Below are 25,680 nucleotides of genomic sequence, written 5' to 3'. Positions count from 1 at the left end.
TAGCAGGTAGAATTATAGTGACCATAGCAGGTAGAATTATATTGGCCATGGCAGGTAGAATTATAGTGACCATAGCAGGTAGAATTATATTGGCCATGGCAGGTAGAATTATAGTGACCATAGCAGGTATAATTATATTGGCCATGGCAGGTAGAATTATAGTGGCCATGGCAGGTAGAATTATAGTGACCATAGAATTATAGTGGCCATGGCAGGTAGAATTATAGTGACCATAGCAGGTAGAATTATAGTGACCATAGAATTATAGTGGCCATGGCAGGTAGAATTATAGTGGCCATGGCAGGTAGAATTATAGTGACCATAGAATTATAGTGACAATGGCAGGTAGAATTATAGTGACCATAGAATTATAGTGGCCATAGCAGGTAGAATTATAGTGACCATAGCAGGTAGAATTATATTGGCCATGGCAGGTAGAATTATAGTGACCATAGCAGGTAGAATTATATTGGCCATGGCAGGTAGAATTATAGTGACCATAGCAGGTATAATTATATTGGCCATGGCAGGTAGAATTATAGTGGCCATGGCAGGTAGAATTATAGTGACCATAGAATTATAGTGGCCATGGCAGGTAGAATTATAGTGACCATAGCAGGTAGAATTATAGTGACCATAGAATTATAGTGGCCATGGCAGGTAGAATTATAGTGACCATAGCAGGTAGAATTATATTGGCCATGGCAGGTAGAATTATAATGGCCATAAAATTATAGTGACCATGGCAGGTAGAATTAGAGTGGGCATAGAATTATAGTGGCCATGGCAGGTAGAATTATAGTGGCCATGGCAGGTAGAATTATATTGGCCATGGCAGGTAGAATTAGAGTGGCCATAAAATTATAGTGGCCATGGCAGGTAGAATTATATTGGCCATGGCAGGTAGAATTAGAGTGGGCATAGAATTATAGTGGCCATGGCAGGTAGAATTATATTGGCCATGGCAGGTAGAATTAGAGTGGCCATAGAATTATATTGGCCATAGCAGGTAGAATTATATTGGCCATGGCAGGTAGAATTATAATGGCCATAAAATTATAGTGACCATGGCAGGTAGAATTATATTGGCCATGGCAGGTAGAATTAGAATGGGCATAGAATTATATTGGCCATAGCAGGTAGAATTAGTGTGGCCATAGAATTATTGTGGCCATAGCAGGTAGAATTATATTGGCCATGGCAGGTAGAATTATAATGGCCATAGAATTATAGTGGCCATAGCAGGTACAATTATAGTGGCCATAGCAGGTAGAATTATAGTGGCCATAGCAGGTAGAATTATTGTGGCCTTGGCAGGAAGCAGCAGCAGGAAGTCAGAAAGTGTCACTTGCTCTGAATAAGGCAGGAGTGAGGAGAGGGAGGGTGTTGAGATCAAGTGAGATAGAGAGAGAGAATCCTCTGGCAGGGAAAGAGAGAGAGAGAGACAGAGAGAGAGAGAGAGAGAGGGCGAGCGAGGGAGCTAGGGAGAGAGAGAGAGGGCAATCAAGCGAGGGAGCAAAGAGGGTTTATAGAGAGAGAGAAGGAGGATGAAGAGAAGACTGGCTGAGTGTTAAAGAGGCAAAGTGGATATTTTGATGTGCTGCTGCCAAAGTGCTGCAATGAAACTCTCCAGAGGGAGCAACACTTAGACACCTGGCCAGGTATGTCACCTGTCACCCCCTGCTTCCTCTTCTCTCTGTGTGTGTGTGTGTGTGTGTGTGTGTGTGTGTGTGTGTGTGTGTGTGTGTGTGTGTGTGTGTGTGTGTGTGTGTGTGTGTGTGTGTATGAATATGTGTGTGTTTGTGTGTGTAAGACTGAGGCAGTGCATGTGTGTCACAAATTTTGAATGTTTGTGCGTGTGCATGCGTGGGAGCGTGTGTGTGTGTGTGTGTGTGTGTGTGTGTGTGTGTGTGTGTGTGTGTGTGTGTCTGTAGGTGCGTGGTGGTGAATAACCAAGAGAGTGTGAACAAGAGAGTGAGTGTGACTGAGAGAGAGAGAGAGAGAGAGAGAGAGAGAGAGAGAGAGAGAGAGAGAGCGAGAGAGAGAGAGAGAGAGAGAGAGAGAGAGAGCATCAGTCAGGCTGAACAGGACTTTGAGAATTAGAGCACTGGGCTGAAATAGCCGCGGTGCAAAGATATCAAGATATCAAGGGGCCCGAGAGGAGGACCGGGACTGGGGGTAGGGGCTAGTCGGTAGGGGGGGGGGGGGGTCGGGGGGACAGGAGAGATTTGGAGAACATTGATGACGTTTGTACTATTTGGAAAAGAAGTGAGATGAAGATGTGCGGGTGCATCAAGTTCACTTCAATTGAAGTTGTGAACACTTCACAATAATGAAAGATGTGAAAGGAGAACACATTTATTGTACATTGTTTTGCGTTGTTACACAATGTGAAGATTCTATTTTACAGCTGAACGTATTTGTGATTGGAGACAACATAGACACGCACCGTAGGGTTGTTATGTTGTTACACAGTTGTTGTACAGTTGTAACACTTACAATGTTGTTACACACTTTTTACATTGTTGTTACAATGTTGTTACAATGTTGTTGCAATGTTGTCACACACTTTTTACATTGTTGTTACACAGTTGTTACAATGTTGTCACAATGTTGTCACACTGTTGTTACACTGTTGTTACGTTGTTACACTGCTGCGACACTGCTGTTACACACTTGTCACATCACTGTAACCCTCAAAATGTTGCAATTTTTACAATGTTGTACACAGTTGTTACACTGTAATTTTAAAGTTGTTACATTGTTGTTACACAGCTATTACAATGTTGTTAAATTGATGTTACACTGTTGTTACACGGTGGGTACACAGTTGTAACACTTACAATGTTGTTGCAATGCTACCCAGTTTTGACAATGTTTTACACAGGTGTTACACTGTGGTTACAGAGTTGGTACATTTTTGTTACATTGTTGTTACAGTGTTGTTATACTACTGTTACACTGTTTTTACGCTGTTGTTACATCATTGTAACACTTACAATGTTGTTACAATGTTCTTACAATGTTGTTACAATATTGTTACAATGTTGTCACAATGTGGTCACACTGTTATTACACTGTTGTTACGTTGTTACACTGCTGCGACACTGCTGTTGCACACTTGTCACATCACTGTAACCCTCACAATGTTGCAGTGTTGCCGTTTTTACAATGTTGTACACAGTTGTTACACTGTTATTATAAAGTTGTTACATTGTTGTTACACAGCTATTACAATGTTGTTAAATTGATGTTACACTGTTGTTACACGGTGGGCACACAGTTGTAACACTTACAATGTTGTTGCAATGCTACGCAGTTTTGACAATGTTTTACACAGGTGTTACACTGTGATTACAATGTTGGTACATTGTAGTTACATTGTTGTTACAGTGTTGTTATACTACTGTTACGCTGTTGTTACATCATTGTAACACTTATAATGTTGTTGCAATGTTCTTACAATGTTGTTACAATATTGTTACAATGTTGTCACAATGTTGTAACACTGTTGTTACGTTGTTACACTGCTGTGACACTGCTGTTACACACTTGTCACATCACTGTAAACCTCACAATGTTGCAATGTTGCAGTTTTTACAATGTTGTACACAGTTGTTACACTGTAATTGTAAATTTGTTACATTGTTGTTACACAGCTGTTACAATGTTGTTAAATTGATGTTACACTGTTGTTGCACTGTGGGCACACAGTTGTAACACTTACAATGTTGCAATGTTACGCAGTTTGAACAATGTTTTACACAGATGTTACACTGTGGTTACAATGTTGGTACATTGTTGTTACATTGTTGCTACAGTGTTGTTATACTACTGTTACGCTGTTGTTACGCTGTTGTTACAATGTTACACAGTTTGTACAATGGTGTACACAGTTGTTACACTGTAATTACAATGTTGGCACATTATTGTTGCGCAGCTGTTACAATGTTGTTACACCGCTGTTGCACTATTTTTACACAGTGGGTACACAATTGTAACACTTAAAATGTTGTTGCAATGTTGGTACACAGTTTTTACAATGTTGGTACACAGTTGTTACACAGTTGTTACACTTATACTGCTGTTACACTGTTGGTACACAGTTGTTACATAATTGTAAAACTTACAATGTTGTTGCAATGTTACACCATTTTTACAATGTTGTACACATTCGTTACACTGTAATTACAATGTTGGTACATTGTTTTTACACAGCTGGTGCAACGTTGTTACACTGCTGTTACACTGTTGGTACACAGGTGTTACACTGTTTTAACACAGTTGTAACACACTTTTTACAATGTTGTACACAGTTATTACACTGTTGTTACACAATTGTTGCACTGTTTTAACACAGTTGTAACACAGTTGTAACACTTACAATGTTGTTGCACTGTTGTAACACAGTTGTAACACTTACAATGTTGTTGCACTGTTTTAACATAGTTGTAACACATACAATGTTGTTGCACAGTTGTAACACTTACACTGCTGTTACACTGTTGTTGCAATGGTGTTGCGATGTTACACAGTTTTTATAATGTTGTACACAGTTGTTACACTGTAATTACAAAGTTGGTATATTATTGTTACACAGCTGTTACAATGTTGCCACACTGCTGTTACACTGTTGTTACACTGCTGTTACACAGTGGGTACACAATTGTAACACTTACAATGTTGTTACACAGTTTTTACAATGGTTTACACAGTTGTTACACTGTAGTTACAATGTTGTTACACAGTTGTTACACTTAAAATGTTGCAATGTTACACCGTTTTTACAATGTTGTACACAGTTGTTACACTGTAATTACAATGTTGGTACATTGTTGTTACACAGCTGTTACAACGTTGTTATACTGCTGTTACACTGTTGTTACACAGTGGGTACACAATTGTAACACTTACAGTGTGTTGTAATGTTACAGTTTTTACAATGTTTTACACAGTTGTTACACTGTAATGACAATGTTGGTACGCTATTGTTACACAGCTGTTACAATGCTGTTACACTGCTGTTACACTGTTGTTACACAGTGGGTACACAATTGTAACACAATGTTGCTGCAGTGTTGTTAGTTTTTACAATGTTGTTACACAGTTGTAACACTTACACTGCCGTTACACTGTTTTTACACATGTATTACATAATTATAACACTTACAATGTTGCAATGTTACACAGTTTTTACAATGTTGTAAACAGTTGTTACACTGTGATTACAATGTTGGTACATTGCTGTTACAATGTTGTTACACTGTTGGCACATTGCTGTTACAATGTTGTTACACTGCTGTTACACTGTTGTTACACAGTGGGTACACAGTGTACAACTGTTGTTGCAATGTTGTTACACAGTTGTTTCAATGTTGTAACAGTTACAATGCTGTTACTATATAAGTTACACAGTTGTTACAATGCTGTAACACTTACAATGTTGTTACACAGTTGTTTCAATGTTGTAACACTTACGATGTTGTTACTACATAGGTTACACAGTTGTTATAATGCTGTTACACTGTTGTTACACAGTGGGTACACAATGTTGTTACACTGTTGTTACACAGCTGTAACACTTACAATGTTGTTACACAGTTGTTTCAATGTTGTAACACTTACGATGTTGTTACTACATAGGTTACACAGTTGTTATAATGCTGTTACACTGTTGTTACACAGTGGGTACACAATTGTAACACAATGTTGCTGCAGTGTTGTTAGTTTTTACAATGTTGTTACACAGTTGTTACACATGTGTTACATACTTGTAACACTTACAATGTTACACAGTTTTTACAATGTTGTAAACAGTTGTTACACTGTGGTTACAATGTTGGTACATTGTTGTTACACTGCTGTTACACTGTTGTTACAGAGTGGGTACACAGTGTACAACTGTTGTTGCAATGTTGTTGCAATGTTGTTACACTGTTGTTTCAATGTTGTAACAGTTACAATGCTGTTAATATATAAGTTACACAGTTGTTACAATGCTGTTACTATATAAGTTACACAGTTTTTACATTGTTGTTACACAGTTGTTGCAAGTTGTCTTACAGTTGTTACACAGTTGTTACAATGTTGTTACACTGTTGTTACACAGCTGTAACACTTACAATGTTGTTACACAGTTGTTTCAATGTTGTAACACTTACGATGTTGTTACTACATAGGTTACACAGTTGTTACAATGTTGTTACAGTGTTGTTACACAGTGGGTACACAATTGTAACACAAAGTGGCTGCAGTGTTGTTAGTTTTTACAATGTTGTTACACAGTTGTAACACTTACGCTGCTGTTACGCTGTTGTTACACATGTGTTACATAGTCATAACACTTACAAAGTTGTTGCAATGTTACACAGTTTTTACAATGTTGTAAACACTTGTTACACTGTGATTACAATGTTGTTACATTGTTGCTATACTGCTGTTACACTGTTGTTACACAGTGTACAACTGTTGTTGCAATGTTGTTAAACAGTTGTTTCAATGTTGTAACAGTTACAATGCTGTTACTATATAAGTTACACAGTTGTTACAATGCTGTTACTATATAAGTTACACAGTTGTTACAATGCTGTTACTATATAAGTTACACAGTTGTTACAATGCTGTTACATTGTTGTTACACAGTTGTTGCAAGTTGTCTTACAGTTGTTACACAGTTGTTACAATGTTGTTACACTGTTGATACACTGTTGTTACACAGCTGTAACACTTACAATGTTGCTACACAGTTGTTACAATGTTGTTACAGTGTTGTTACACAGTTATTGTAAGGGTTTTAGACAGTTTTTACAAGGTTGTTACATTGTTGGGACTACTAAAGTGTATTTGGATCTACTCAACAACCCACAAACTCCAAAAGGAACACAGTTTTGATTCTATTGCTGCTGTCCTAAAGGCACCTTTTGTGACATTTTCCCCAACTTTATATATGGTAGAAATGTACCCAAAGTGCTTTGCTTTGTAGTCAATAAGCTCCTTCCTTTCCTTTATCCTCTTGTTGTGGGGCAGACTGGCTCGTACATGCACATGCATGTTGCCATTTCTAATGCAAAGTAGTGTATGGTTGTCACTGACAGGTATATCTGTCAGAAGACTCCATAAGAACTACGCCATTTCTAATACAAAGTAGCGTACAGTTCTGACCCTTCAAGAGGTCTATTTTTGCAGAGGCACACATGGAGCAGGACACGCTCCTTTGACCTTTGACCTTTGACCCAAAGATCAGGGTTTGAAATGTGCTCCGTCTGCACCCTCCTCAAAAGTGACAAGATCTTTTCAACAGGATCTCTCTCAAGTGGAGACGTGATCACGATGGGAGCCCGCGTTCAAAAGATACACTTTTTGTGGTTGAACAATCGCACAAAGGTGTTTGTTGTGAAGAAAGGTGACATCATCCTTCTTAAAGACGCACACTTTGTTGTTGAACAATCCCACAAAGCTGTTTGTTGTGAAGAAAGGTGACATCCTCCTTTTTAAAGACGCACACTTTGTTTTTGAAGCGTGCAAACAATCCCACAAAGGTGTTTTTTGTGAAGAAAGGTGACATCCTCCTTTCTAAAGATGCACACTCTGTTGTTGAACAATCCCACAAAGGTGTTTTTTGTGAAGAAAGGTGACATCCTCCTTTGTAAAGACGCACACTTTGTTGTTGAAGTGTGCAAAAAATCTCACAAAAATGTTTGTTGTGAAGAAAGGTGACATCCTCCTTTCTAAAGACGCACACTTTGTTGTTGAACAATCCCACAAAGGTGTTTGTTGTGAAGAAAGGTGAAATACCCTTTTTTAAAGACGCACACTTTCTTGTTGGAGTGTGCAAACAATCCCACAAAGGTGTTTGTTGTGAAGAAAAAAGTGAAATCCTCCTTCTTAAAGACGTAGACTTCACCCCAGTGTTCTCACACCTACACGTCCACCGCAGAAAGAACACTTCTTGGAATATTTCTTGCACTTCAAGGCACACACACTCACACACACACACTCACACACACACAACTACACACAACTACACACCCACGTCCAAAATAACTTCTACATGGTCGATATCAGGAGCAGAAAGAATCTCTTCACGCAATCTGCTTCTTGCATCATCATGACCTGTCATCACCACATGACCTTCACTTCTTACATCGTCATGACCTGTCATCATCACATGACCTTCACTTCATAATAATCGTAGTAACAATAATAATAATTAGAGTAATAATAATAAGCATAAAAATAATAGAAATAATCATAGTAATAATAATCATCATAGTAATAATAATAATCATAATCATAATGATAATAATCACCATAATAATAATACTAATTATAGTAATAATAATTGTAATAATATTCATAGTAATAATAATAATAATCATAGTAATAATAATGATAATATTAATAATAATAATGATTGTAGTAATAATAATAATAATTGTAATAATAATAATCATAGTGATAATAATAATAATATTCATCATCATAGCAGCAATAACAATAATCATATTTATAAAAATAATAATAATCATAGTAGTAATACTAACAATCATAGTAATAATAATAATAATAATATGTGTAGTAATAATAATATTTATAATAATAATAATAATCATGAAGATAAATATAATAATTATAGTAATAATAATAATAATCTTAGTAAAACAAATAATAATTGTAGTAATAATAATCATTGTAATAATAATAATAATCATAGTAATACTAATAATAATCAATGTTATAATATAATAATAATCGCAAAAATAATAATAATCATAGTAATAATATTAATAATCATCGTAGTAATAATAATAATCATCATCATTGTAATAATAATAATCATCATAATAATAATACAAATAATTGTAATAATAATAATCATAGTCAATTTTTTCTTCTTCTACCGCTTATTCCCTTCGGGGTCGCGGGGGGCGCTGGAGCCTATCTCAGCTACAATCGGGCGGGAGGCGGGGTACACCCTGGACAAGTCGCCACCTCATCGCAGGGCCAACACAGATAGACAGACAACATTCACACTCACATCCACACACTAGGGCCAACTTAATAAATGATAAATGGGTTGTACTTGTATAGCGCTTTTCTACCTTCAAGGTACTCAAAGCGCTTTGACACTACTTCCACATTTACCCATTCACACACACATTCACACACTGATGGCGGGAGCTGCCATGCAAGGCGCTAACCAGCACCCATCAGGAGCAAGGGTGAAGTGTCTTGCTCAGGACACAACGGACATGACGAGGTTGGTACTAGGTGGGGATTGAACCAGGGACCCTCGGGTTGCACACGGCTAATTTAGTGTTGCCAATCAACCTATCCCCAGGTGCATGTCTTTGGAGGTGGGAGGAAGCCGGAGTACCCAAAGGGAACCCACACAGTCACGGGAAGAACATGCAAACTCCACACAGAAAGATCATAGTAATTATAATAATAAACGTAATAATAATAATAATCATAGTAATGATAATAATAACTATCATATCAACAATAATGTAATTATAGTAATAATAATAATAATAGTAATAATAATAATCATCAAAATTATAATAATCATCATCATAGTAATAATCATAATAATCATGGTAATAATAATAACCGTAAAAATAAAAAATATAAATAATATTCGTAAGAATAATAATATTTGTAAAAATAATAATATTCATAATAATAATAATAATAATAATAATAATCAAAATAATAATAATAATAATAATAATCATAGTATTATTAATAATCATAGTAGTAATAATAATAATCAGAGTAATAATAATATTCATAATAATAAGAATAATATTCATAGTAATACTAATAATAATCGTAGTAATAATAATAATTGTAGTAATAATAATAATAATTGTAATAAAAAAAAAATCATAGTAATAATAATAATAATTGTAATACTAATAATAATCACAGTAGTAATAATAATAATATTACTAATACTACTAATCTTAGTATTAATAATATACACAGTAATAATAATTAAAAAAAAATAATAATAGTAGTAATAATAATAATTATAGTAATATAATAATAGTAGTAATTATAATAATCATAGTAATAATAATAATAATAATAATACAAATAATTGTAGTAAAAATAATAATTATAGTAATGAAAATAATAATCGTAGTAATGTTAATAATCATTGTAATAATAATAATCGTAATACTAATAATCATAGTAATAATAATAAGAGTAATAATACTAATTATCAAAATAAGAATAATCATCATCATAGTAATAATAATAATAATCATAGTAATAATAATAATATTTGTAATAATAATAATCACAGTAATACAAATAATAATAATATTCATAATAATAATATTAATCATAGTAATAATAATAATAACAATTATTTGTAATAATAATTAAGATTGTACTAATAATAATAATAATCATGGTAATAATAATAATATTTGTAATAATAATTATAATAATAATCAGAGTAATAATAATAATGATTGTAATAATTATATTAATAATAATAATAATAATAATATTTGTAATAATAATAACAATATTAATACAAATAGTAATAATAATATTTCAACATGGCGTCATGTTTGAGCACTGAAAGGTTGTTTTGAACGTTTCAGATCTTTGGTGTTGTACTTGTCTCCCAGCTTTTTCTTTGGCCTTCATTCCCTTCTGTGCACCATGAAGACACGTCTTGTCCTCCCCCGCACCTTAATGCACCATGTGGGTCGGTGACCTTTCACCCCTGACACCCACAGCTTTTAGACGTGTGTGTGTGTGTGTGTGTGTGTGTGTGTGTGTGTGTGTGTGTGTGTGTGTGTGTGCGCACGCACCTTTATGCTTGCCTCAGCCATGCTAAACTGCATGTACTGTGTACTCTAGATCAGTGTATACACAAGTACATGTACTGTATAAAAGTGTACACACAAGTACATGTACTCTATATCAATGTACACACAAGTACACCAGTACATGTGATGTATATGAGTGTACACACAAGTACATGTACTGTATATGAGTGTGCACACAAGTACATGTACTGTATACCAGTGTACACACAAGTAAATAAGTACATGTACTGTATATCAGTGTACACACAAGTACACACGTACATGTATTGTGTATCAGTGTACACACAAGTAAATAGGCACATGTATTCTATGTCAGTGTACACATAAGTACACAAGCGCATGTACTGTATATCAGTGTACACACAAGTACAAAAGTACATGTACTCTATATCAGTGTACAAACAAGTACATAAGTACATGTTCTCTGTATCAGTGTACACACAAGTACATGTACTGTATATCAGTGTACACACAAGTACACAAGTAGATGTACTCTATATCAGGGTACACACAAGTAAACAAATTCAGGTATTCTATATCAGTGTACACACAAGTACATAGGTACATGTACTCTATATCAGTGTACACACAAGTAAACAAGTTCATGTACTCTATGTCAGTGTACACACAAGTACATGTACTGTACATCAGTGTGCACACAAGTACATGAGTACATGTACTCTATATCAATGTACACACAGCACAAGTACCTACTGCAAGTACATGTACTCCGTACTAGCTACAGAACAATAAAGTGATGTCACTAGCTACATTACAATAAAGTGATGTCACTAGCTACAGAACAATAAAGTGATGTCGCTAGCTACAGAACAATAAAGGGATGTCACTAGCTACAGAACAATAAAGGGATGTCACTAGCTACAGAACAATAAAGTGATGTCACTAGCTAAAGAACAATAAATTGATGTCACTAGCTACAGAACAATAAAGTGATGTCACTAACTGCAGAACAATAAAGTGATGACATTAGCTAGAGAGTGATGTCACGAGCTGCAGAACAATAAAATGATTTCACTAACTGCAGAACAATAAAGTGATGTCACTAGCTAGAGAGTGATGTCACGAGCTGCAGAACAATAAAATGATTTCACTAACTGCAGAACAATAAAGTGATGTCACTAGCTAGAGAGTGATGTCACGAGCTGCAGAACAATAAAGTGATGTCACTAGCTAGATAACAATAAAGTGATGTCACTAGCTGCAGAACAATAAAGTGATGTCCCTAGCTAGAGAGTGATGTCACGAGCTGCAGAACAATAAAGTGATGTCACGAGCTAGATAACAATAAAGTGATGTCACTAGCTGCAGCACAATAAAGTGATGTCACTAGCTAGAGAACAATACAGGGATGTCACTGGCTGTAGAACAATAAAGTGATGTCACGAGCTAGAGAACAATAAAGTGATATCACTAGCTACAGAACAATAAAGTGATGTCACTAGCTAGAGAACAATACAGTGATGTCACGAGCTGCAGAACAATAACGTGATGTCACTAGCTACAGAACAATAAAGTGATGTCACTAGCTACAGAACAATACAGTGATGTCACGAGCTGCAGAACAATAAAGTGATGTCACTAGCTACAGAACAATAAAGTGATGTCACTAGCTAGAAAGTGATGTCATGAGCTGCAGAACAATAAAGTGATGTCACTTGCTAGATAACAATAAAGTGATGTCACCTGCTTCAGAACAACAAAATGATGTAACTAACTAGAGAATAATACAGTGATGTCACTAGCTGCAGAACAATAAAGTGATGTCACTAGCTGCAGAGCAACAAAATGATGTAACTAACTAGAGAACAATACAGTGATGTCACTAGCTGCAGAACAATAAAGTGATGTCACAAGCTAGAGAACAATAAAGTGATGTCACTAGCTACAGAACAAAAAAAATGATGTCACTAGCTGCAGAACAATTAAGTGATGTCACTAGCTAGAGAACAATACAGTGATGTCACGAGCTGCAGAACAATAAAGTGATGTCACTAGCTAGATAACAATAAAGTGATGTCACTAGCTAGATAACAATAAAGTGATGTCACTAGCTGCAGAACAATAGAGTGATGTCACTAGCTAGAGAACAATACAGTGATGTCACTAGCTGCAGAACAATAAAATGATGTCACTCGCTCGAGAACACCCTTGAAATGATTTTCACTTTTATTTCCTCTGCAGTTGTATTTGAAAGATGTGTTGTGACCTTCCTTCTCTTCACTCTTTCACTCGTCTTCTTCTCAGCGCCAATCAAATGTTTCACTTGAAAAATTCTTTGATGGAAAAATCTTTATGGAGTGCAGACTATGAATGTGAGTCAGGACAAAAACCTCCCAGACCGTCTAGACGCATTGTGTGGCACTCAAAGGCACTCAGATCGACACAGGCAGACCTGGCCATGGTCTGTCCACGGAGATCTTGCCCATGGTCTCCAGGTCTGTCCATGGAGACCTGGCCATGGTCTGTCCAAGTAGACCTGGCCATGGTCTCTCCGTGGAGACCTGGCCACGGTCTGTCCATAGAGACCTGGCCATGGTCTGTCCACGGAGATCTTGGCCATGGTCTCAAGGTCTGTCCATGGAGACCTGGCCATGGTCTCTCCATAGAGACCTGGCCACGGTCTGTCTGTAGAGACCTGGCCATGGTCTGTCCATGGATACCTGGCCATGGTCTCTCCGTGGAGACCTGGCCATGGTCTGTCCATGAAGACCTGACAATGGTCTGTAAATGGAGACCTGTCCATGGAGACCTGGTCATGGTCTGCCTATGGAGACCTGGCCATGGTCTGTAAATGGAGACGTGTCCATAGAGACCTGGCCATGGTCTGCCTATGGAGACCTGGCCATGGTCTGTAAATGGATACCTGTCGATAGAGACCTGGCCATGGTCTGTAAATGGAGACCTGGTCAAGGTCTGTCCACGGAGACCTTGGCCATGGTCTCAAGGTCTGTCCATGGAGACCTGGCCATTGTCTGTCCATGAAGACCTGGCCATGGTCTGTCCATGAAGACCTGGCCATGGTCTGTAAATGGAGACCTGGTCATGGTCTGTCCATGGAGACCTGGCCTTGGTTTGTAAATGGAGACCTGGCCATGATCTGTGAATGGAGACCTGTCCATGGAGACCTGGCCACGGTCTGTAAATGGAGACCTGGTCAAGGTCTGTCCATAGAGACCTGGCCATGGTCTGTAAATGGAGACCTGGCTATGGTCTTTAAATTGAGACCTGGCTATGGTCTGTCCATGGAGACCTGGACACTTGTCTTGCTTGCTGCTGACATGTTGCTGCCACACCACAAAAAATACACAATCACACTTTGACTCACACCTTTGTGGGGACAGCATGTTTGGAATGAAATCAATGCACACTTTTCCTCTTGACGTGACACACTACACAACTTTGTGACGTCACACTGGTGCTGGTGACAATCACACTTCAGTGGTACATAAATGCAACAATCAACACAATGTCAAAGAATGATACAACCGCTCAAATGTCAGCCGCACACTTTTGTGTTGTGCATTGAATTTGTGTTTGTTGTTGTTGTCACTCACAAACACCACAGATGTGTGTGCATTGAATGTGTGTGTTTATTGTTATCACTCACAAACACCACTGTTGTGTGTGCATTGAATGTGTGTGTTTGTTGTTGTCATTCATTTACACCATAGTTGTGTGTGCATTGAATGTGTGTGTTTGTTTTTGTCACTCACAAACACTACTGTTATGTGTGCATTGAATGTGTGTGTTTGCTGTTGTAACTCACAAACACCACAGTTGTGTGTGCATTGAATGTGTGTGTTTGTTGTTGTCACTCACAAACACCACAGTTGTGTGTGCATTGAATGTGTGTGTTTGTTGTTGTCACTCACAAACACCACTGTTGTGTGTGCATTGAATGTGTGTGTTTGTTGTTGTCACTCACAAATGCCACAGTTGTGTGTCCATTGAATGTGTGTGTTTGTTGTTGTCACTCACAAACACCACAGTTGTGTGTCCATTGAATGTGTGTGTTTGTTGTTGTCACTCACAAACACCACAGTTGTGTGTGCATTGAATGTGTGTGTTTGTTGTTGTCACTCACAAACACCACTGTTGTGTGTGCATTGAATGTGTGTGTTTGTTGTTGTCACTCACAAATGCCACAGTTGTGTGTCCATTGAATGTGTGTGTTTGTTGTTGTCACTCACAAACACCACAGTTGTGTGTCCATTGAATGTGTGTGTTTGTTGTTGTCACTCACAAACACCACAGTTGTGTGTGCATTGAATGTGTGTGTTTGTTGTTGTCACTCACAAACACCACTGTTGTGTGTGCATTGAATGTGTGTGTTTGTTGTTGTCACTCACAAATGCCACAGTTGTGTGTCCATTGAATGTGTGTGTTTGTTGTTGTCACTCACAAACACCACAGTTGTGTGTGTATTGAATGTGTGTGTTTGCTGTTGTCACTCACAAACACCACTGTTGTGTGTGCATTGAATGTGTGTGTTTGTTGTTGTCACTCACAAACACTACAGTTGTGTGTACATTGAATGTGTGTGTTTGTTGTTGTCACTCACAAACACCACAGTTGTGTGTGTATTGAATGTGTGTGTTTGCTGTTGTCACTCACAAACACCACTGTTGTGTGTGCATTGAATGTGTGTGTTTGTTGTTGTCACTCACAAACACCACAGTTGTGTGTGTATTGAATGTGTGTGTTTGCTGTTGTCACTCACAAACACCACTGTTGTGTGTGCATTGAATGTGTGTGTTTGTTGTTGTCACTCACAAACACTACAGTTGTGTGTACATTGAATGTGTGTGTTTGTTGTTGTCACTCACAAACACCACAGTTGTGTGTGTATTGAATGTGTGTGTTTGCTGTTGTCACTCACAAACACCACTGTTGTGTGTGCATTGAATGTGTGTGTTTGTTGTTGTCACTCACAAACACCACAGTTGTGTGTGTATTGAATGTGTGTGTTTGCTGTTGTCACTCACAAACACCACTGTTGTGTGTGCATTGAATGTGTGTGTTTGTTGTTGTCACTCACAAACACCACAGTTGTGTTGTACATTGAATGTGTGTGTGTTTGTTGTTGTCACTCACAAACACCACAGTTGTGTGTGCATTGAATGTGTGTGTTTGTTGTTGTCACTCACAAACACCACAGTTGTGTTGTACATTGAATGTGTGTGTGTTTGTTGTTGTCACTCACAAACACCACTGTTGTGTGCGTATTGAATGTGTGTGTTTGTTTTTGTCACTCACAAACACTACTGTTATGTGTGCATTGAATGTGTGTGTTTGCTGTTGTAACTCACAAACACCACAGTTGTGTGTGCATTGAATGTGTGTGTTTGTTGTTGTCACTCACAAACACCACAGTTGTGTGTGCATTGAATGTGTGTGTTTGTTGTTGTCACTCACAAACACCACTGTTGTGTGTGCATTGAATGTGTGTGTTTGTTGTTGTCACTCACAAATGCCACAGTTGTGTGTCCATTGAATGTGTGTGTTTGTTGTTGTCACTCACAAACACTACTGTTATGTGTGCATTGAATGTGTGTGTTTGCTGTTGTCACTCACAAACACCACTGTTGTGTGTGCATTGAATGTGTGTGTTGTTGTCACTCACAAACACTACAGTTGTGTGTACATTGAATGTGTGTGTTTGTTGTTGTCACTCACAAACACCACAGTTGTGTGTGTATTGAATGTGTGTGTTTGCTGTTGTCACTCACAAACACCACTGTTGTGTGTGCATTGAATGTGTGTGTTTGTTGTTGTCACTCACAAACACCACAGTTGTGCTGTACATTGAATGTGTGTGTGTTTGTTGTTGTCACTCACAGAAACCACAGTTGTGTGTGCATTGAATGTGTGTGTTTGTTGTTGTCACTCACAAACACCACAGTTGTGTTGTACATTGAATGTGTGTGTGTTTGTTGTTGTCACTCACAAACACCACAGTTGTGTGTGCATTGAATGTGTGTGTTTGTTGTTGTCATTCATTCACACCACAGTTGTGTTGTGCATTGAATGTGTGTGTTTGTTGTTGTCACTCACAAACACACAGTTGTGTGAGTGAAGGACAAGGTGGAGAGTCTAATTCCTGACTTGTCATATTTTGGAGTCATGTCCGGCTTACAGAGTCATGGTGATCTATGTTTACCTTGCAGCAGCCATGACACTAACTAAGCTAGGATTGGTTAGGATTAACCCAGCTGGACCTCACACATGTCACATGACATACACCTGCTCACCTGTTCATAGGCACACCTGTGCAGTGCTCATCATGTTGACACACAACTCACTAATTAAAAGTAATACAACTCATTTAAAGAGGAATATTTACTAATAAACAGTAATACAACACAAAGTAACACACACTTTGCTTGTTGTAATTACAACACACACTTTGCTTGTTGTAATCACAACACACACTTTGCTTGTTGTAGTCACAACACACACTTTTCTTGTTGTAATCACAACACACACTTTGCTTCTTGTAATTACAACGCACACTTTTCTTGTTGTGATCACAACACACACTGTGTTGTGATTACAACACACACTTTGCTTGTTGTAATCACAACACACATTTTGCTTGTTGTAATCACAACACACACTTTGATTGTTGTAATTACAAGGCACACTTTGATTGTTGTAGTCACAACACACACTTTTCTTGTTGTAATTACAACACACACTTTGCTTGTTGTAATTACAACACACACTTTTCTTGTTGTAATTACAACGCACACTTTTCTTGTTGTAATTACAACACACACTTTGCGTGTTGTAATCACAACACACACTTTGCTTATTGTAATCACAAAACACACTTTGCTTGTTATAATTACAAGGCACACTTTGATTGTTGTAATTACAAAACACACTTTGCTTGTTGTAATAACAACACACACTTTGCTTGTTGTAATTACAACACACACTTTGCTTGTTGTAATCACAACACACACTTTGCTTGTTGTAATTACAACACACACTTTGCCTGTTGTAATTACAACGCACACTTTGATTGTTGTAATTACAACACACACTTTGCTTGTTGTAATCACAACACACATTTTGCTTGTTGTAATTACAACGCACACTTTTCTTGTTGTAATCACAACACACACTTTACTTGTTGTAATTACAACACACACGTTGCTTTTTGTAATTACAACGCACACTTTTCTTGTTGTAATCACAACACACACTTTGCTTGTTGTAATTACAACACACACTTTGCTTGTTGTAATCACAACACACACTTTGCTTGTTGTAATTACAACACACACTTTGATTGTCATAATTACAACACACACTTTGCTTGTTGTAATTACAAGGCACCTTTTGCTTGTTGTAATTACAACACACACTTTGCCTGTTCTAATTACAAGGCACACTTTGCTTGTTGTAATTACAACACACACTTTGATTGTTGTAATCACAACACACACTTTACCTGTTCTAATTACAAGGCACACTTTGCTTGTTGTAATCACAACACACACTTTGCCTGTTGTAATCACAACCCACACTTTGCTTGTTGTAATCACAACACACACTTTGATTGTTGTAATTACAAGGCACACTTTGATTGTTGTAATTACAACACACACTTTGCTTGTTGTAATCACAACACACATTTTGCTTGTTGTAATCACAACACACACTTTGATTGTTGTAATTACAAGGCACATTTTGATTGTTGTAGTCACAACACACACTTTTCTTGTTGTAATTACAACACACACTTTGCTTGTTGTAATTACAACACACACTTTGATTGTTGTAATCACAACACACACTTTACCTGTTGTAATTACAAGGCACACTTTGATTGTCATAATTACAACACACACGTTGCTTGTTGTAATCACAACACACACTTTGCTTGTTGTAATCACAACGCACACTTTGCTAGTTGAAATTACAACACATACTTTGCTTGTTGTAATTACAACACACATTTTGATTGTTGTAATTACAAGGCACACTTTGATTGTTGTAATTACAACACACTCTTTGCTTGTTGTAATCACAACACACACTTTGCTTGTTGTAATTACAACACACACTTTGTTCATTGCAATTACAAGGCACACTTTGCTTGTTGTAATTACAACACACACTTTGCTTGTTGTAATCACAACACACACTTTGTTTGGTGTAATTACAACACACACTTTGCTTGTTGTAATTACAACACACACTTTGCTTGGTGTAATTACAACACACACTTTTCTTGTTGTAATTACAACACACACTTTGCTTGGTATAATTACAACACACACTTTGCTTGTTGTAATTACAACACACACTTTGCTTGTTGTAATTACAACACACACTTTTCTTGTTGTAATTACAACACACACTTTGCTTGTTGTAATTACAACACACACTTTGCTTGTTGTAATTACAAGGCACCTTTTGCTTTTTGTAATTACAACACACACTTTGCCTGTTCTAATTACAAGGCACACTTTGCTTGTTGTAATCACAACACACACTTTGCCTGTTGTAATCACAACCCACACTTTGCTTGTTGTAATCACAACACACACACTTTGATTGTTATAATTACAAGGCACACTTTGATTGTTGTAATTACAACACACACTTTGCTTGTTGTAATCACAACACACATTTTGCTTGTTGTAATCACAACACACACTTTGATTGTTGTAATTACAAGGCACATTTTGATTGTTGTAGTCACAACACACACTTTTCTTGTTGTAATTACAACACACACTTTGCTTGTTGTAATTACAACACACACTTTGATTGTTGTAATCACAACACACACTTTACCTGTTGTAATTACAAGGCACACTTTGATTGTCATAATTACAACACACACGTTGCTTGTTGTAATCACAACACACACTTTGCTTGTTGTAATCACAACGCACACTTTGCTAGTTGAAATTACAACACACACTTTGCTTGTTGTAATCACAACACACACTTTGCTCATTACAATTACAAGGCACACTTTGCTTGTTGTAATTACAACACACACTTTGCTTGTTGTTATCACAACACACACTTTGCTTGTTGTAATTACAACGCACACTTTGATTGTTGTAATCACAACACACACTTTGCTTGTTGTAATCACAACACACACTTTGCTTGTTGTAATTACAACGCACACTTTGCTTGTTGTAATTACAAGGCACCTTTTGCTTTTTGTAATTACAACACACACTTTGCCTGTTCTAATTACAAGGCACACTTTGCTTGTTGTAATCACAACACACACTTTGCCTGTTGTAATCACAACCCACACTTTGCTTGTTGTAATCACAACACACACACTTTGATTGTTGTAATCACAACACACACTTTACCTGTTGTAATTACAAGGCACACTTTGATTGTCATAATTACAACACACACGTTGCTTGTTGTAATCACAACACACACTTTGCTTGTTGTAATCACAACGCACACTTTGCTAGTTGAAATTACAACACATACTTTGCTTGTTGTAATTACAACACACATTTTGATTGTTGTAATTACAAGGCACACTTTGATTGTTGTAATTACAACACACTCTTTGCTTGTTGTAATCACAACACACACTTTGCTTGTTGTAATTACAACACACACTTTGTTCATTGCAATTACAAGGCACACTTTGCTTGTTGTAATTACAACACACACTTTGCTTGTTGTAATCACAACACACACTTTGTTTGGTGTAATTACAACACACACTTTGCTTGTTGTAATTACAACACACACTTTGCTTGGTGTAATTACAACACACACTTTTCTTGTTGTAATTACAACACACACTTTGCTTGGTATAATTACAACACACACTTTGCTTGTTGTAATTACAACACACACTTTGCTTGTTGTAATTACAACACACACTTTTCTTGTTGTAATTACAACACACACTTTGCTTGTTGTAATTACAACACACACTTTGCTTGTTGTAATTACAACACACACTTTGCTTGTTGTAATTACAAGGCACCTTTTGCTTTTTTTAATTACAACACACACTTTGCCTGTTCTAATTACAAGGCACACTTTGCTTGTTGTAATCACAACACACACTTTGCCTGTTGTAATCACAACCCACACTTTGCTTGTTGTAATCACAACACACACACTTTGATTGTTATAATTACAAGGCACACTTTGATTGTTGTAATTACAACACACACTTTGCTTGTTGTAATCACAACACACATTTTGCTTGTTGTAATCACAACACACACTTTGATTGTTGTAATTACAAGGCACATTTTGATTGTTGTAGTCACAACACACACTTTTCTTGTTGTAATTACAACACACACTTTGCTTGTTGTAATTACAACACACACTTTGATTGTTGTAATCACAACACACACTTTACCTGTTGTAATTACAAGGCACACTTTGATTGTCATAATTACAACACACACGTTGCTTGTTGTAATCACAACACACACTTTGCTTGTTGTAATCACAACGCACACTTTGCTAGTTGAAATTACAACACACACTTTGCTTGTTGTAATCACAACACACACTTTGCTCATTACAATTACAAGGCACACTTTGCTTGTTGTAATTACAACACACACTTTGCTTGTTGTTATCACAACACACACTTTGCTTGTTGTAATTACAACGCACACTTTGATTGTTGTAATCACAACACACACTTTGCTTGTTGTAATCACAACACACACTTTGCTTGTTGTAATTACAACGCACACTTTGCTTGTTGTAATTACAAGGCACCTTTTGCTTTTTGTAATTACAACACACACTTTGCCTGTTCTAATTACAAGGCACACTTTGCTTGTTGTAATCACAACACACACTTTGCCTGTTGTAATCACAACCCACACTTTGCTTGTTGTAATCACAACACACACACTTTGATTGTTGTAATTACAAGGCACACTTTGATTGTTGTAATTACAACACACACTTTGCTTGTTGTAATCACAACACACATTTTGCTTGTTGTAATCACAACACGCACTTTGATTGTTGTAATTACAAGGCACATTTTGATTGTTGTAGTCACAACACACACTTTTCTTGTTGTAATTACAACACACACTTTGCTTGTTGTAATTACAACACACACTTTGATTGTTGTAATCACAACACACACTTTACCTGTTGTAATTACAAGGCACACTTTGATTGTCATAATTACAACACACACGTTGCTTGTTGTAATCACAACGCACACTTTGCTAGTTGAAATTACAACACACACTTTGCTTGTTGTAATCACAACACACACTTTGCTCATTGCAATTACAAGGCACACTTTGCTTGTTGTAATTACAACACACACTTTGCTTGTTGTTATCACAACACACACTTTGCTTGTTGTAATTACAACGCACACTTTGATTGTTGTAATCACAACACACACTTTGCTTGTTGTAATCACAACACACACTTTGCTTGTTATAATCACAACACACACTTTGCTTGTTGTAATTACAACACACACTAGCCTGTTGTAATTACAAGGCACACTTTGATTGTTGTAATCACAACACACACTTTGCTTGTAATCACAACACACACGTTGCTTGTTGTAATTACAACACACACTTTGCTTGTTGTAGTCACAACACACACTTTGCTTGTTGTAATTACAACACACACTTTGCTTGTTGTAATTACAAGCCAAACTTTGCTTGTTGTAATTACAACGAACACTTTGATTGTTGTAATTACAACACACACTTTGCTTGTTGTAATCTCAACACACACTTTGCTTGTTGTAATCACAACACACACTTTGCTTGTTGTAATCACAACACACACTTTGCTTGTTGTAATTACAACACACACTTTGCTTGTTGTAATTACAACACACACTTTTCTTGTTGTAATCACAACACACACTAAGCTTGTTGTAATTACAACACACACTTTGCTTGTTGTAATCACAACACACACTTTGCTTGTTGTAATTACAAAGCCCACTTTGCTTGTTGTAATCACAACATACACTTTGCTTGGTGTAATTACAAAGCACACTTTGCTTGTTTTAATCACAAGGCACACTTTGGTTGTTGTAATTACTGTACTTCACCTGCGCGGCCGGTCAAGTCCGTGACGTCATTTCCGACACTTCCAACCAGTCGAGGATTTGTCAAGTGGCAGACTGTACATTCAGGTAAGAATTACTCGTCTTCAAGCGTTTATTGTGTTGTACAAGCAAAGTGTGTGTTGTTTTTTCCGGTATTAGTAGAAGGCTACGCTAGCCACACAACAATTGGAGCTAACAACTACTGTGCGTGAGCTAGGTAACGGCTAACAGGGTTAGCGAGCGGTTTTAGCCACAATGTGTAGGCGGAGTCACGCCGACAGCGTTTTGAGCTAAAATGACAGAGACAAGTCGACTAAATGTGCGCGTCAAGCAGCTACTTCAACAAATCAGTCAATGACCAATAATAGTGAATTATAATTCATGTCATTATCTTCATTAACGCCAACCACTAAGTTAAGCAAATGATTTTCAGTGTTTGGTGTACAAACCCCGTTTCCATATGAGTTGGGAAATTGTGTTAGATGTAAATATAAACGGAATACAATGATTTGCAAATCATTTTCAACCCATATTCAATTACAAAGACAACATATTTGATGTTCAAACTCATAAACTTTATTTTTTTTTGCAGATAATAATTAACTTAGAATTTCATGGCTGCAACACGTGCCAAAGTAGTTGGGAAAGGGCATGTTCACCATTGTGTTACATCACCTTTTCTTTTAACAACACTCAATAAACGATTGGGAACTGAGGAAACTAATTGTTGAAGCTTTGAAAGTGGAATTCTTTCCCATTCTTGTTTTATGTAGAGCTCCAGTCGTTCAACAGTCCGGGGTCTCCGCTGTCGTATTTTACGCTTCATAATGCGCCACACATTTTCGATGGGAGACAGGTCTGGACTGCAGGCGGACCAGGAAAGTACCCGCACTCTTTTTTTACGAAGCCACGCTGTTGTAACACGTGCTGAATGTGGCTTGGCATTGTCTTGCTGAAATAAGCAGGGGCGTCCATGAAAAAGATGGCAGCATATGTTGTTCCAAAACCTGTATGTACTTTTCAGCATTAATGGTGCCTTCACAGATGTGTAAGTTACCCATGCCTTGGGCACTAATGCACCCCCATACCATCACAGATGCTGGCTTTTCAACTTTGCGTCGATAACAGTCTGGATGGTTCGCTTCCCCTTTGGTCCGGATGACAAGATGTCGAATATTTCCAAAAACAGTTTGAAATGTGGACTCGTCAGACCACAGAACACTTTTCCACTTTGCATGAGTCCATCTTAGATGATCTCGGGCCCAGAGAAGCCGGCGGCGTTTCTGGGTGTTGTTGGTAAATGGCTTTCGCTTTGCATAGGAGAGCTTTAACTTGCACTTACAGATGTAGCGACCAACTGTAGTTACTGACAGTGGTTTTCTGAAGTGTTCCTGAGCCCATGTGGTGATATCCTTTACACACTGATGTCGCTTGTTGATGCAGTACAGCCTGAGGGATCGAAGGTCACGGGCTTAGCTGCTTACGTGCAGTGATTTCTCCAGATTCTCTGAACCCTTTGATGATATTACGGACCGTAGATGGTGAAATCCTTAAATTCCTTGCAATAGCTGGTTGAGAAAGGTTTTTCTTAAACTGTTCAACAATTTGCTCACGCATTTGTTGACAAAGTGGTGACCCTCGCCCCATCCTTGTTTGTGAATGACTGAGCATTTCATGGAATCTACTTTTATACCCAATCATGGCACCCACCTGTTCCCAATTAGCCTGTTCACCTGTGGGATGTTCCAAATAAGTGTTTGATGAGCATTCCTCAACTTTATCAGTATTTATTGCCACCTTTCCCAACTTCTTTGTCACGTGTTGCTGGCATCAAATTCTAAAGTTAATGATTATTTGCAACAAAAAAAAAATGTTTATCAGTTTGAACATCAAATATGTTGTCTTTGTAGCATATTCAACTGAATATGGGTTGAAAATGATTTGCAAATCATTGTATTTCGTTTATATTTACATCTAACACAATTTCCCAACTCATATGGAAACAGGGTTTGTAAGATCTTTTGATAGATGAGGTGTCACATCTGTGTCGTTGTGTCTTTGCAGGTGATTTAGTGCGTCGAGCACACCTGATAACGGTGAGTCAAAAAGTTGCAATCGTTGCAAGGCTGGTTCATGTTCCATTCTTTAGTCAATGAGCCTGACATAACGTTTTCTTTGTGGCGGTCTTTTACGAAGAAAAATGGAAAAAAGCGTACACTGCAAAAACTGAAACCTAAATAAGATTAAATATCTCAAATAATAAAAATAATTTTACTTGTTTTGGAAAGTCTCGACAAGCCAAATTTTCTTGTTCTATTGACAGATAATTTTGCTTAGTTCAAATAAAATACCCCCTCATTTTTGTATTTTTCTTTCTTGTTTTTGAACACTGACTTTTTGCAGTGTGGCAAAAGTAAAGCTAGAAAGGTTGTTACAATAAACGACGAGCTTACCATTATCTGTGGAGAAATGTACATTGTTCTCTCCATATAAAACTGTCAGAATAAAAGGTAAACATACCTGAGACTTTGTTGTGGTTTAACTGATGAAGGTATTTGAAGCGGGTGACCTGTGAAGAGTGTGTGAAAAAGGAAAAGTTGCTCTTTGTCGTGCATTCAGTTAAATTGTCACATTGTGCAAATGGTACATAAAAACAGAATACAATGATTTGCAAATCCTTTTCAATTTATATTCAATTGAATAGACTGCAAAGACAAGATATTTAATGTTCAC

The 25,680-nt window shown here is 37.1% G+C and overlaps 1 protein-coding gene across 6 annotated transcripts in view; it reads left to right on the top strand.

Annotated features, from left to right (window-relative positions):
- The first annotated feature begins 1,167 nt into the window (after positions 1 to 1,167).
- LOC133571100 (uncharacterized) overlaps positions 1,168 to 25,680 on the top strand; it is a 62,516-nt gene continuing 38,003 nt past the window's right edge. For 2 of the 6 annotated variants that reach the window (XM_061924189.2, XM_061924162.2), the window contains exons 1-2: positions 1,168 to 1,661; positions 25,012 to 25,043. The gene's annotated coding sequence lies outside the window, so the exon portion shown is untranslated. Of the gene's footprint in view, positions 1,662 to 22,900; positions 23,035 to 25,011; positions 25,044 to 25,680 lie in introns of those variants that run through there. The other 4 variants (XM_061924205.2, XM_061924171.1, XM_061924196.2 and 1 more) reach the window with 4 other exon arrangements.

Source organism: Nerophis lumbriciformis, linkage group LG01, assembly GCF_033978685.3.
Source record: "Nerophis lumbriciformis linkage group LG01, RoL_Nlum_v2.1, whole genome shotgun sequence".
NCBI classification, from domain to species: Eukaryota; Metazoa; Chordata; class Actinopteri; order Syngnathiformes; family Syngnathidae; genus Nerophis; species Nerophis lumbriciformis.
This window is presented reverse-complemented; position numbering and strand designations above follow the sequence as displayed.